The 12,158-nt window shown below is 39.1% G+C and overlaps 1 pseudogene across 1 annotated transcript in view; it reads right to left on the bottom strand.

The window, feature by feature from the left end:
• Nucleotides 1-7,494: 7,494 nt before the first annotated feature.
• LOC308338228 (ADP-ribosylation factor-like protein 1) overlaps nucleotides 7,495-12,158 on the bottom strand; it is a 28,409-nt pseudogene continuing 23,745 nt past the window's right edge. The window contains exons 2-3 of the transcript in view: nucleotides 10,172-10,253; nucleotides 7,495-7,952 (exon numbers count right to left, since the gene is read on the bottom strand). The product of the transcript in view is annotated as an ADP-ribosylation factor-like protein 1 (transcript). The remainder of the gene's footprint in view (nucleotides 7,953-10,171; nucleotides 10,254-12,158) is intronic.

Below are 12,158 nucleotides of genomic sequence, written 5' to 3'. Positions count from 1 at the left end.
GGAGGGAAAAAATGAAACAAGATGTGACCAGGGAGGGAGACAAACCATAATAGACTCTTAATCTCAGGAAACAAACTGAGGGTTGCTGGGGGTGGGGAGAGAGGGATGGGGTGTCTGGGTTATGGACATTAGGGAGGGTATGTGCTATGGTAAGTGCTGTGAATTGTGTAAGACTGATGATTCACAGATCAGTATCCCTGAATCAAATAATATATTATATATTAAATATTAAATAAATAAATAAATAAAAGATGTAGACCCAAATGCATGATTTTCATGGAAGCAGAAGCCCCACAGTCATTCTCAACTTCTTTCCAAATCTGGAATTTTGAGGGTGTTCGCTCTCCTCCAGTCAGTTAACACTGTTCAGCAGGTTACACAGGAAGCATCAGTTCCCCCTAAACACTAAATTTATATGCTATGGAACCAGAAAATATTAAATAGAACAGTATATGAAATACAAAGGTGTGAAGGAAGAATGAAAGTACAAGAGTATGAACATTCAAGAACATGCAGTGTGAGTGACAATCTTGCAGACAAAACGAGGATGAACCAAGTCTTTCTAATCGTCATTAAGGCTGTAAGTGGAGCTCAGAGATATCCTGGCTTCATTCCTAAATCTCTTTGCACTGTTCCTAGGTCTCTAGCCATAAAGCTATGACAGAAGACAGACAATAGAGGATCATGAGTTTAAACAACTTAAAATGAGTTGGTATTAGGTGTTAAAGACATAGATTCCTCTACCATGTTTGGTATCTCAAGTTGAGTTAAAATGAAATCCAACAATAGGACAGAGAGAGATAGATACTGCCTACTAGAAATACAAAGAAAGCTGAAAGAGAAATAACCAATTAAGGGCTGGGTACATTTTAACTAACATAACTTACACAAAAGGTAAGAAGCCTTGGCAATATTACTTCAGGCAACATAGAATTTAAAGGATTTTAAATTGAATGAGCATGGTATTATGTTAAATCGATTAATAATAAAGATGACATTCATAAATTTTAATATGCCAGCTAAAAGAGCCTCCAAGTGTATAGAACAAAGACATACAAAGGTATGACAGAAAGTGATGTGTTTAAGCCACTGCTATCAATGTATAACAGATCCCAAATTCAAAAATAAAACAAAATGAGACCCCCCAAAAAATAAGTATTATAACTAATGAGATAGAACTAACAGAATATGCCAGTTTTGTCATCTTAATAGTAGAGATCTCATTCTATTTCATACCCTTGGTCCATATACAATCATCAACTGTGAAAATAAAACCATCAGTCTATTTCAAGGAATTATTATGGCAAAGAGCTAATAAAAATATTTACCCAAATGAACCATTAGACTACTAAGTGATGGTGATGTACATGATGGCTTAACGGCTGCTTGCATGCTTCACTAGGCCCCCTAATTCAGATATTTGTGTTTTAACTTTTACAACCTTCTGGGCCACAATAATAATTTTATAGTTTGTTATGGAACTGTACCAAACCTATAAAACCCACAAAGCCCTCAAAACTCCACATATGTGGGCTGTCACTGGTCCTAATAATTGCTCTCCAAGTTTTGTACCAAACTCTTAAATGAAAAACAAATATACCACGTGCACAGAGAAATGAGTGAAAAGGACCTACCAGAAGACTGCTGAGCTGACACTCAGCACCTTCCACAATTTGGCATTTTGAGTCCTTCATACACAGTTCTGCCTTTCAGTTCCCCAGTCAACACATTAAAGAGGCAGCCTTTTCAAAAATTATTGTCTGTATAACTCATGAATCTAAATACCAAAACTATTTCACCAGAAGGGTGGGAATCTATTCCGTGTTTGCTGTGAATGACAAAAATCACATAGCTCAATTGAACTATGAGCCTGCAAATCTAGGTGAACACTGGGAACAGCAGGATCCTGAGTGTGCGGACAGGACCGTAAAACATACAAAGCTGTTAATTTTTCCTGCAAAGCAAACTGCTCAGGAGATTAGTAGCTGTTTTTCTTTTTCTTTTCTCCTCTTGTTGACATCTGAACCATTTTTGCTGCCGCCAGCCCTTCCCACTAATGAATCAGTTCATTGCATGAATTGGGGGAGAGACATCTTGTCACCGGTTTCCTCTCTATCCAGAAGTGATTTGCCAGAGCAGCAGAGCTCAGGAAGCTGGCTTCACTCTAAAGGTTATGTTGTATACCAGATGGGAGAGGAGTGGTAGGATGGGTGAAACAAGTGATGGGGATTAAAGAGTACACTTATCACCATGAGCACTGAGCAATACATGGAATTGCTGAATCACTATATTACATACTGTATGTTAACTATACTGGAATTAAAACAAACTTGATTAAAAAATATTTTTTTAATATTTAATTAATTTATTTGTTTGACAGAGAGATCACAAGTAGGCAGAGAGGCAGGCAGAGAGAGAGGAGGAAGCAGGCTCCATGCTGAGCAGAGTGCCCGATTCGGTGCTCCATCCCAGGACCCTGGGATCATGACCTGAGCCAAAGGCAGAGGCTTTAACCCACTGAGCCACCCAGGCACCCCTTGGTTCAAAATTTTTAAAGAAAAAAAAAATTTTTTTAAAGATTATTTTGTGGCCGGGCACCTGGGTGGCTCAGTGGGTTAAAGCCTCTGCCTTCGGCTCAGGTCATGATCCCAGAGTCCTGGGATCGAGCCCCACATCTCTGCCAGGCAGAGAGCCTGCTTCCTTTCCTCTCTCTCTGTCTCTCTGCCTACTTGTGATCTCTGTCTGTCAAATAAATAAATAAAATCTTTAAAAAAAAATTACTGTAAAAAGATTATTTTGTGGCCATGTTTCTTTGACACACTGAGGAATAAAGCATGTATGTGTTTCTGTATGTGTTTTAATTAGACAAATTAAGGACCTCCGTGGGTCACAGACTTTTCTAAAAGCAAAGAATTGTGCCATAGGACAAAAAAGAACTGATTTGTGAAGCCCTTTGGAAAACCAATATTGTTTTTATTTCCTCTATAGACTAAGTTTTCAAGGAAATACAAAAATTTGTCCTCCATAGATATACATGTGAATGCCCATTAATACAAGCCTGTATGTTATGACAATAGTAACAAAACGCAAACAAAATAGGAACCAAACTTATCCTCTCCACCTCCCAAGCTTCTCCTTCGGAAAAATGATTCCAAAAATGGCCATATATAATTATCTCCTATAAAATCAATCTCAAGATATCAGATACAGACCTTATAACTTCCCAGATTTCTTTAATTCATTATGAAATAATTCTCTCTATAAGATATCTTTATAAATCAAACCTTTGGACTTTTAAGTTTCTCTAGTTCCTTCGATTACCCTGTGGGGAAAATTCAAAATGCTGGATTTGTTTTACGGTTCAAGGTATGTGAAAAGACTGTGCAGAGGACTATAAACTAACAATATATGCTCGTTATCAATCCAGTCCCATATTCCTGCAGGTTCTGGTTCAAGATGGCGACAGTAGCAAGGTCGGGGACTTACCCTTCCGACGGATACACCACATCTACAGCCACATGGCGAAGAACTTCCTTTGAAAAAGAAAACTATGAAGTGTTTGAGCAATTCCTAAGCATCCAGCGAATGACACAAGGTCCACATAGCAGCGGGGAGGAGTGTCCAGGACACGACTTCTTCATGAACTACACCACGGCGGCAACCTTCCCTCAGCAGGGAACTCCAAACCCGGAGCCTCTCCCTGAAAAGCGGAGGGTTTAAACGGCACCTCAGACACCGCAACTTTTAAAACCTGATCCTGAGAGATGAGGCCACAAAACATGTAGCTTTGCAAACCAACGGGGCTCACATGTGCCATCTGAGAAATCGACTCCGAAATGACTGAAGCCCTCGGACTCACCTCCTGCTCGTGGACCGGACGCTGACGCAGCTGACTGAGAGGCACCCGGAAGACTGAATGTGAACAAGGCTAATTTGCTAATTTTAAAGCATTCACCTGACCGGCGGGCATCTAATTGAGCACACATCTAGAGGTTGCTAGCTGGCAGGCACCATTTTTTTTTTTCTCTCTTTTTCTTTCAGGTGCCATCTCTACCTCCTCCTCAGCCTGGTTCCAAATGACAGGTGTCATTATCATCTTCTTCTTCTTCTTCTTTTCCTTTTTTTTTTTTCTTTTCTTTTTCTTTCTCCTTTTTTTTTTTTTTCTTTTTCCTGGCTGGCCTAGCCTAAACGTTGTTCCTTTGCCTTACTGCATTCAGTGGGAGTCACCTTCATCTTCTCCTGCTGCACCCAGAGCAACAGCATCTCCCAGAAGGGAGCTTTTACCTGCATTTGGAGCTTTTACCTGGTATTTGCAGCTGCTGCCCAGGAACACCCTCTTAATCACCTGGGTCAGGGAGCTTAATTAGCCCTTTTTAATTACCCTGATTAACCTTTCCAGAATACTTGGAGGGTAGGCACTTTCTTTGCATTCTTTCCTGGCCAAACTCCAAAGCTCCAATATCTGCCAGAAATAAGGTTTTATAGGCATGTGGTGCCCCACATTTTATGCCTAGTGCCTTGGTTTTTGTGGCTGCTGCCCAGTGATGCCTCTTGATCATCTGGCTCTGAATCCAGGGGAGCAGGGTGGATGTGTGTTCCTGAATCTCATGGGATTGTAACAACCAGAGAGAGTTCTTGGCAGAGTCCATCCCCAGGACACTACACAGACAGCAGACTGAACACAAACCCCCAGTCTTTTTGTGGAAGAGGTCTATGTGCTTGTCCAAAAGCTTCAGCCTTAGTGGTAGGTTTGAGGTCTGGCACACTTATAGGCGGCTACAGAGATACTCTAGGGAATGGAGGCTAGTGGACACCATCTTTGTGCTCTCTCTCTGCTTCCCTACAGCTTGCTTGTATCTCTGAGATCGGAGTTTATACAGTCTTCTGGAGCCCCGATTTTTGCCACTGCTACCCATGGGACCTCCAGTTCACCTGGCGCTCGTGGCGGGCAGGGTTGACATTTGTTTTCCCACAGGACTATATATATTTTCATACTGTAAAAGCTGCTACCTGAGGGTCTGGATTCCAAACATTCTGAATCTAGATGCTGAATGTCATCCTTCCCTTTGGAACCCTGACTGGGCTTGGCACACCCTCCACTACAGGGTTGAGGGTATATTAAAGCTATAATAGGCCACTTAAACAATCACAAATGTTTGAGAGACAACCTAGAGCTCAGTCAGGATGAAACGATGGGGTTCATCTTCTATTCAGAGTCACTCCTTTAAAACTGAGAGGTGGCTATTTAATGTATAAAAGCCAACACAGAGAGTCAAGAAAAATGAAAAAACAGAGGGATATATTCCAAACGAAAGAATATAAAACCTCAGGGAAAAACCTTAATTAATGGAGATAAATAATTTATCTGATTTTTTTAAAAGTTCAAAAGTAATGGTCATAAAAGATGCTCACTGAACTCAGGAGAAGAATGAATACAGTGAGAACTCCAACAGAGAGAAAATATAAGAAAGTGACAAAAATAAGTCACAGAACCAAAGAATACAATAACTGAATTGGAAAATAAATCCATTTCTGCTTAAATCCCAGAAGGATGGAACAACATAATGGTCTGGTCTGGAGGTCAGTAGACCCAGTTCTTCAGCCCTGACATCAATGGCTCCTGAGTCAGAACCTGCCTCTTTGTCGGCTGGGTGTTAAGACCAGGTATTATCGTAGGAGCCTCACAGAGTTAATACACTTTGCTTTGAACTTGCTACCAGATAGTTCCTAGGACTCTGTCTGTAGTCCATCCAGTAAATAGAAAAGTAGGCTAAAGACACACAGAGAAGTCAAACAGGACAGAAGACCATGCCCTCCTTTCCCAATTGTCTCTAGCATTCTCCCCCCCTTCCTTCTCTGTGTCAGGATCATTGGAAGAATTAGAGGCACTTGCGGAGATAATGTGTTCATGGTCTATTTCTTACCTTCGACAAACAAAAAGTTATAAGTTGTCCTTTATCATGTCCAGTGTTCAGAAATTTATGTTCCAATGTTGAGGCACTGTGTATGGAAGCATAACCTACTAAATGCAATGATAGCCCACACCTGTTGCCCTGACTGACCTCACGGTTCATTCTCTGAGCTCAGGTACAAGTCATTAACTTGACACTGTAATTTATTTTCCTATGAGAGTATCTCAGACATCCCAAATTATGGACGTGAATTGTGCTGTGAAGAACACAGTGGCCCTGAGCTCTAAAGACATCCTAGAAACATAATGGATAGGCTGGTCTGTTATGATTATGGTAAATAAAGGGTCTGGCTTGCTCTGGGAAAACAAGCAGAAGTTATAACTGCCAGCTGGCATAACAGACTTCATCACAGACTGCCCCAAAAGGGGAAGGTTTTTTTGTTTTGTTTTGTTTTTTGTTTTTTTTAAAGATTTTATTTATTTATTTGACAGACAGAGATCACAAGCAGGCAGAGAGGCAGGCAGAGAGAGAGGAAGGGAAGCAGGCTCCCTACTGAGCAGAGAGCCTGATGTGGGGCTCGATCCCAGGACCCTGGGATCATGACCTGAGCCAAAGGCAGAGGCTTTAACCCACTGAGCCACCCAGGTGCCCCAAAAGGGGAAGTTTGATACCATCTTGCCTTATACAAAATCTTCATTGTTAAGCTTCTCCGTAGACCCCCAGAAGAATGGATGGGAAAAAAAATGTGAAGTGAGTTATTTTTCATAAATCTAACCTTAAGCAAAATTATGCTTATTTGTTAGCTCAAGAGAAGAGGTTATTGAGAATTAGACACAGTGTGGCTTCAGGGCAGGTGTGGCATCAGATGATAACTGTAACTTCACTGCTATTGCCACTTGGACAACCAAATCTGACATTGCCAGCCATTCATGAGAGACATACATCTTATCTTTTATTGAAAAGTTTGGGTTACACCACAAGGTTGTTTAGATATTCCCTAAGGGCTTGGAGATGGTGCCCCAAAGGCACCTGAACTCCAAGACCCATTGTCAAGCTTCATGTCTTTATTTTTTCACAGGGTTGTCAGTCCTCAAAGATCACCACCTCTAGAAGTGCCACCCCCAGCAGGAAACTGCCTAACCAAAAGTGACACAATCATGATATTTTATGCATAATTACAACTCCTCTTCACATTATTATTATTTAAACTGTTTGATAATTCAGCCTTTTTTTTTTTAGTTAAGATATTTATTAGTGTTTATGCAAACAAGCTGCAACTGCAATTCAAAAATAGGAGGGTCTTTTCCTCAATAAGAGTACATTCTTTGGTGGGACTCAATTTAAATAAGAATTCCATACAAATAGAATATATACTAAAGACAAGAAAGCAAGGAAGGATTTTACATTACACTGAACATTTAGTTGGTTCAATCATGGTGAGTTACCCTCCCAACCAAATACTCTTTATGTTTATTACAAATATTGCAGTCACTAGTATATGTCAACAATCACACGTTTTTAACATTTAGTAGCATGAAGCACACTTAACACATTTCCAAAAAGAAATGTGATATAGTCTTCATTACAGAGGTGCAGACTGATTGAATGATTGTCTGCTCTTTAATGCTCCAATGAACCCTTCCATTGCCTCATCAAGGCCAATGCCTTTGGTTGCTGAAGTTTTGAATAGTTGCCATTTTCCATCCTTCCACCAGGTAACACAAGTAAACTTGCCATCTCTGAGAGTCATGACCTGTTCCGTGTCCTATTTACTTGCAAACATCACTAAAATGGATTTCCTTGACTCTTCTTCCTCCAGTATGGCAACTAATTCTCATTTGGGAATGCCAGTTCGGTCTCCATTACAACTACCTACTCAGAAATGATTGCATCTGTGTTTGAATAATAACATCCCCAGTATAGACTGATAGTTTTCTGTCCTCCTAAATCCTGGAGTTGGAATCCAAGGCTCTTGTATGTTACCATCTCAACTTTAAATCCAATAGTAGAATAGTAGCAATGACTTCTCCAACCTATAATCTATACGAAATTATAGTTTTTCCTGTTCCATGTAATCCAGCTTCTGGGCTGTCTCCACCTCCCCCTCTGGATGCAGTTCTTGCTCCTGCTCGGGCTCCCACTCCAGATCCAGCTACCCTCTGCCTCCAGCTCCAGCTCTGGCTCTGGTGTGCTTTCCTGGGAAGTCAAGAATACCAGCACCTTCCGTGTCAGAATGGCCAATACAGCATTATTTTGACTTACAAGTCTCAGAGGTGTTCTTTCAGGTTAACAAATTCTACCTTTATTTCAGCTCAAAATATATATTTTTTAATTTAGGATAAAATAAGTAGCATCAAGTACCACTTAACTCCATTCTAGGGGCTGACATGAATAACCAGATTTTCATTTTATCCTGTATCTTCGGAAATCATCCAGCCACATGAACACTTTAAAACAACAACTTAAAAATTAAATAAATAAATAAATAAATAAATCTTTGACTGGAGATGAATGCACCAATATATATAAGATTGATATAAGATGTGTGGTTACAATGATTTTTATTTTATTCTTAATGTTTTTTGTATTTTCCAATTTTCTAGAGTATAAAGAAAAGTTGTTATTGAAACTGTAACTGCCTTTTGAAAATATACACATTTAATAATATGAAATTACTATTATATTGAACATTCTAATATATATATATATATATATATATATATATATATAGCTCCAGCCAGCCCCATGTTTCTATTCTATATATCAAAACCACTTAGAAGGTGCCCATTAGACAAGTGCTCTGAGACCTTCTCAGACAGCAGTTAAGTAAAAACTTTAATTCACCAATTACAACAGGAAAAACTGAATTATAGGATAATTGATTTGTTTAAGATGCACAGGTACTCTTGGGCACTCCTGGGAAAAGAACCCATGCTTAACTCCTATCATTTTGACCACTCCACAATTTGCTCCAAGACTCTCTGCATTACCGTTAGAGAGGGCATGGTATGGAACCACAGTGAAAAAGTCTTGACTTCCCTACCAGTTTTCCTTCCTCTTTCTGCTTAATAAATTGAAGTTTGCCTTTGTCATAATTATGCAACTAACAGAAAGACTTTTAAAAAGCTGTGTTATAAAAAGTGTTGCTGCAGGGCACTTAGGTGGACAGTCGGTTGATCATGAAGCATGGAGTCTGCTTGGAATTCTCTCTCCCTTTCCCTCTGCCCTTCCTGCTTGCGCTCTCTCTTTCTCTCTCTCAAATGAATAGATAAATATTTAAGGAAAAAAAAGTGTTCCTGCTTTTGTTTCTCAGAACATCAAATAATGAGTCTAATATTTTCGTTGACTTGGGATTTAGTTTGACTTATTTCCAAACTGGCTTTTTTTTGTCCTTCGGTATCACATAGAAACAACTTGAATCTAAAAGTCACTCACAACTAAATGTAAGATTATTGATGTAGCTGCACAGGAAACCCCAAAATTGGTATCCTGTTGAAAAGATTCATGCATTTTTACAAGAATAAGTAGCACTTAGAGAGTATTTAGTATGTGCCGAGCAGTATTAGCACTTTACATGTATTAATTCATTTAATCCCTATAACAACCCAAGAAAAAGGCATTATCCTCATTTTAAAGAGAAAGAAACTGAGACATAGAGTGAGTAAATAATAGCTAATTAGTAAAGCAGCAAAGAACTGACCGGAGGCAGTCTTGGTCTATGACCTGCATCTTAACCACTGAGCTGGAAGTGCACCAGCACCTGTAATCTGTGCTCTGGTTTGTTGATCTTGTCAGACTGTCTAATGCAGTGATCAGGACCCTGGGCCTTGGTGTCAGACTCAGTTGTTCATGCCCAGTCTGCCACTTACTAGCTAAGTACCCTTAGACAAATTATTATTGTTCATTTTCCCTAATTTTTACACAATACCTAATTTTTACACAATTTTTATAAGGGTTAAATTAGATAAGGTTTGCAAAGTGTTCAGCCAGTATAACCACACATTAAGGTTCCTGTACGTGGTTCTTATTAGAATTTGATCTACTTTCTAACATAAATTTTGTCTCAAAGATAGCATAATACATTTAGAATGTTTATAGTCAAATGAGAAATTTTCAAGGAAGAAGGCAGATTCCCTTGTTTCTGAACTGAAGAAGAGCCAAAAGCCAAGATTTAGCTGCAGTTGGAAAGTTTTGCAGATCTCAAGCGAGTAGCACTTTCATCTAGTTCTTTTATTTCAGAGCACGGGAAATATCCTTACTGGAGTGTTTTTAAACTCTTTTTTGCTGCCAAAAGGCAGAAACACAAACAATGCACTGCTTGTAATCGTTGCCTCAAGAGATCTGTGAACAAAATGAAGAAACAAAGAACTGGCAAGAAGGACTGTGCTGGACCAGTTCAATACTACACTGTTTTTGGAGTGAGGGGAAAAAAGAGCAATTTCTTCCATGAGAACAGCCAATGCACATTATTCTAGTGAAAGTACTTAAACACACAGAATAGAGACAGAACATAAAAACAGCAAATTGTTTTAAGAAAAGAATGAACTCCTATGGGAACAAGATGTTCTGGTTTACTTCTGAACCCAGAGAGAAGAGATTAATGCTGAGAGGGAATGTCTAGCACAGGGTCTGGCATGGAACAAGTAAGGAGGTCAATTAACATTTACTAGATAAGAAATAAAAGAATTTTCTACACAAAAACCAAACGTCCTTTCAGGAAAGACAATTACATATTTGCTTTGATTTGCTCTTGGACGTATGTCTTATTCAACTAAAGTCACAAAGAGAGGAAGTTTGTTTATAGAAAACTATTGCCAACATTTGTAACTATTTCCTTTATTAATATATATTTCAAAGTTTAAAATTTTGTGGAGTAGAAAATTATTTTCTCTTTTGAAATTAGTAAAGTTTGTAACTCTTTCCTGAATAATTCTGAAGACTGCTGAATGCAAGTTTCAGATATCAGCAGAGATGACGGATACAAAGTAGATCAGATAGTTTTTGTCCCCTAAAAAACATTCTAAACCTGGGGTTTGTGATGGTCACTTTGTGTGTCAACATGGCTAGTCAATAGACCCAGATTTTAGGTCAAACACCAGTCTGTCACTTTGAAGGTATCTTTTTAGATGAGATTAACATTAACATGAAAATCTGTAGACACTGAGGAAAGCAGATTACTCTCCATTAAGTTGGTGAGCATCGTCCAATCAACTGAAGGCTGAAAAAAAGACTAATGTCTAAGGAAAAGGGAACTCTGCCTCTAGACTACCTTTGGACTCAAGCTGAAACATCAGCTCTTTCCTAGGTCTCTAGCTTGACAATGTATTCTGCAGATTTCAAACTTGCCAGCCCCATAATCACATGAGCCAATTCCTTAAAATAAGTCCACCCAATATATGTATATAAAATATATATTATATATATATGACTTATATATATGTCTTATATACATGCGCACATATATCCGTGCATATATATACACACACATACATATAAATACACACATCCTATTGGTTCTGTTTCTCTGAAGAACCCTGACTTACACAACAACCTCTATTTAGCTTACAGTTTGTGAGTTGGCAATTTGAGCCACCTTTATCAAAGTAGCTCTGACAATCCCAGCCAGACATAGCTGATCTTGGCTGATCACTCATACAACTACAGTCAGCTGCATGGTTGGCCAGGGGCTGACTGGTTTAGGATGGTTTAACTGGGATGACTTACCTCTGTACCACAGGACATTTCATCCACCAACAGGCTAGATAGGGTTTATTCACATGGTGGCTGGGCCAGCTTCTTGGAGAAAACAGAACCTGGAGGCCCAGGCCTGGAATTTGCACAAATCATTTCTGCTGCATTCTGTTGTCCAAAGTGAATACAAGGTCAGACCAGATCCAGGGGGGGACAAAATATGCTCTACTTCCTGATGACAGGAAATCCAAAGGGATTATGACAATTTGCAATCTATCACACAGCTGAGTTGAAGCTCACAGAGTGTTAGTGGGTAGGAGACTATTGCTGCAATGATTAATTTCCATATATACTCTAAGAGATGACTAAGATGTTAAATATGATGTTATACTTGACCTAAAGGAGCTTATAATAAGTGAGACTATGGGAGGGATAAGAATAACAGTAATAATGGGAAACTGATAAAGGTAATAAATGAAACCATTAAAACCCTAAAATGGGAAATTTAAATTAGGTCAAATAGACAACAAGACTTCCTGGAGGACATAATACTTG

The sequence above is a fragment of the Martes martes genome, assembly GCF_963455335.1.
Source record: "Martes martes genome assembly, chromosome: 2".
Classification (NCBI taxonomy): Eukaryota; Metazoa; Chordata; class Mammalia; order Carnivora; family Mustelidae; genus Martes; species Martes martes.
The sequence above is the reverse complement of the archived record's forward strand: the minus strand, read 5'-3'. Positions and strand labels throughout refer to the sequence as shown.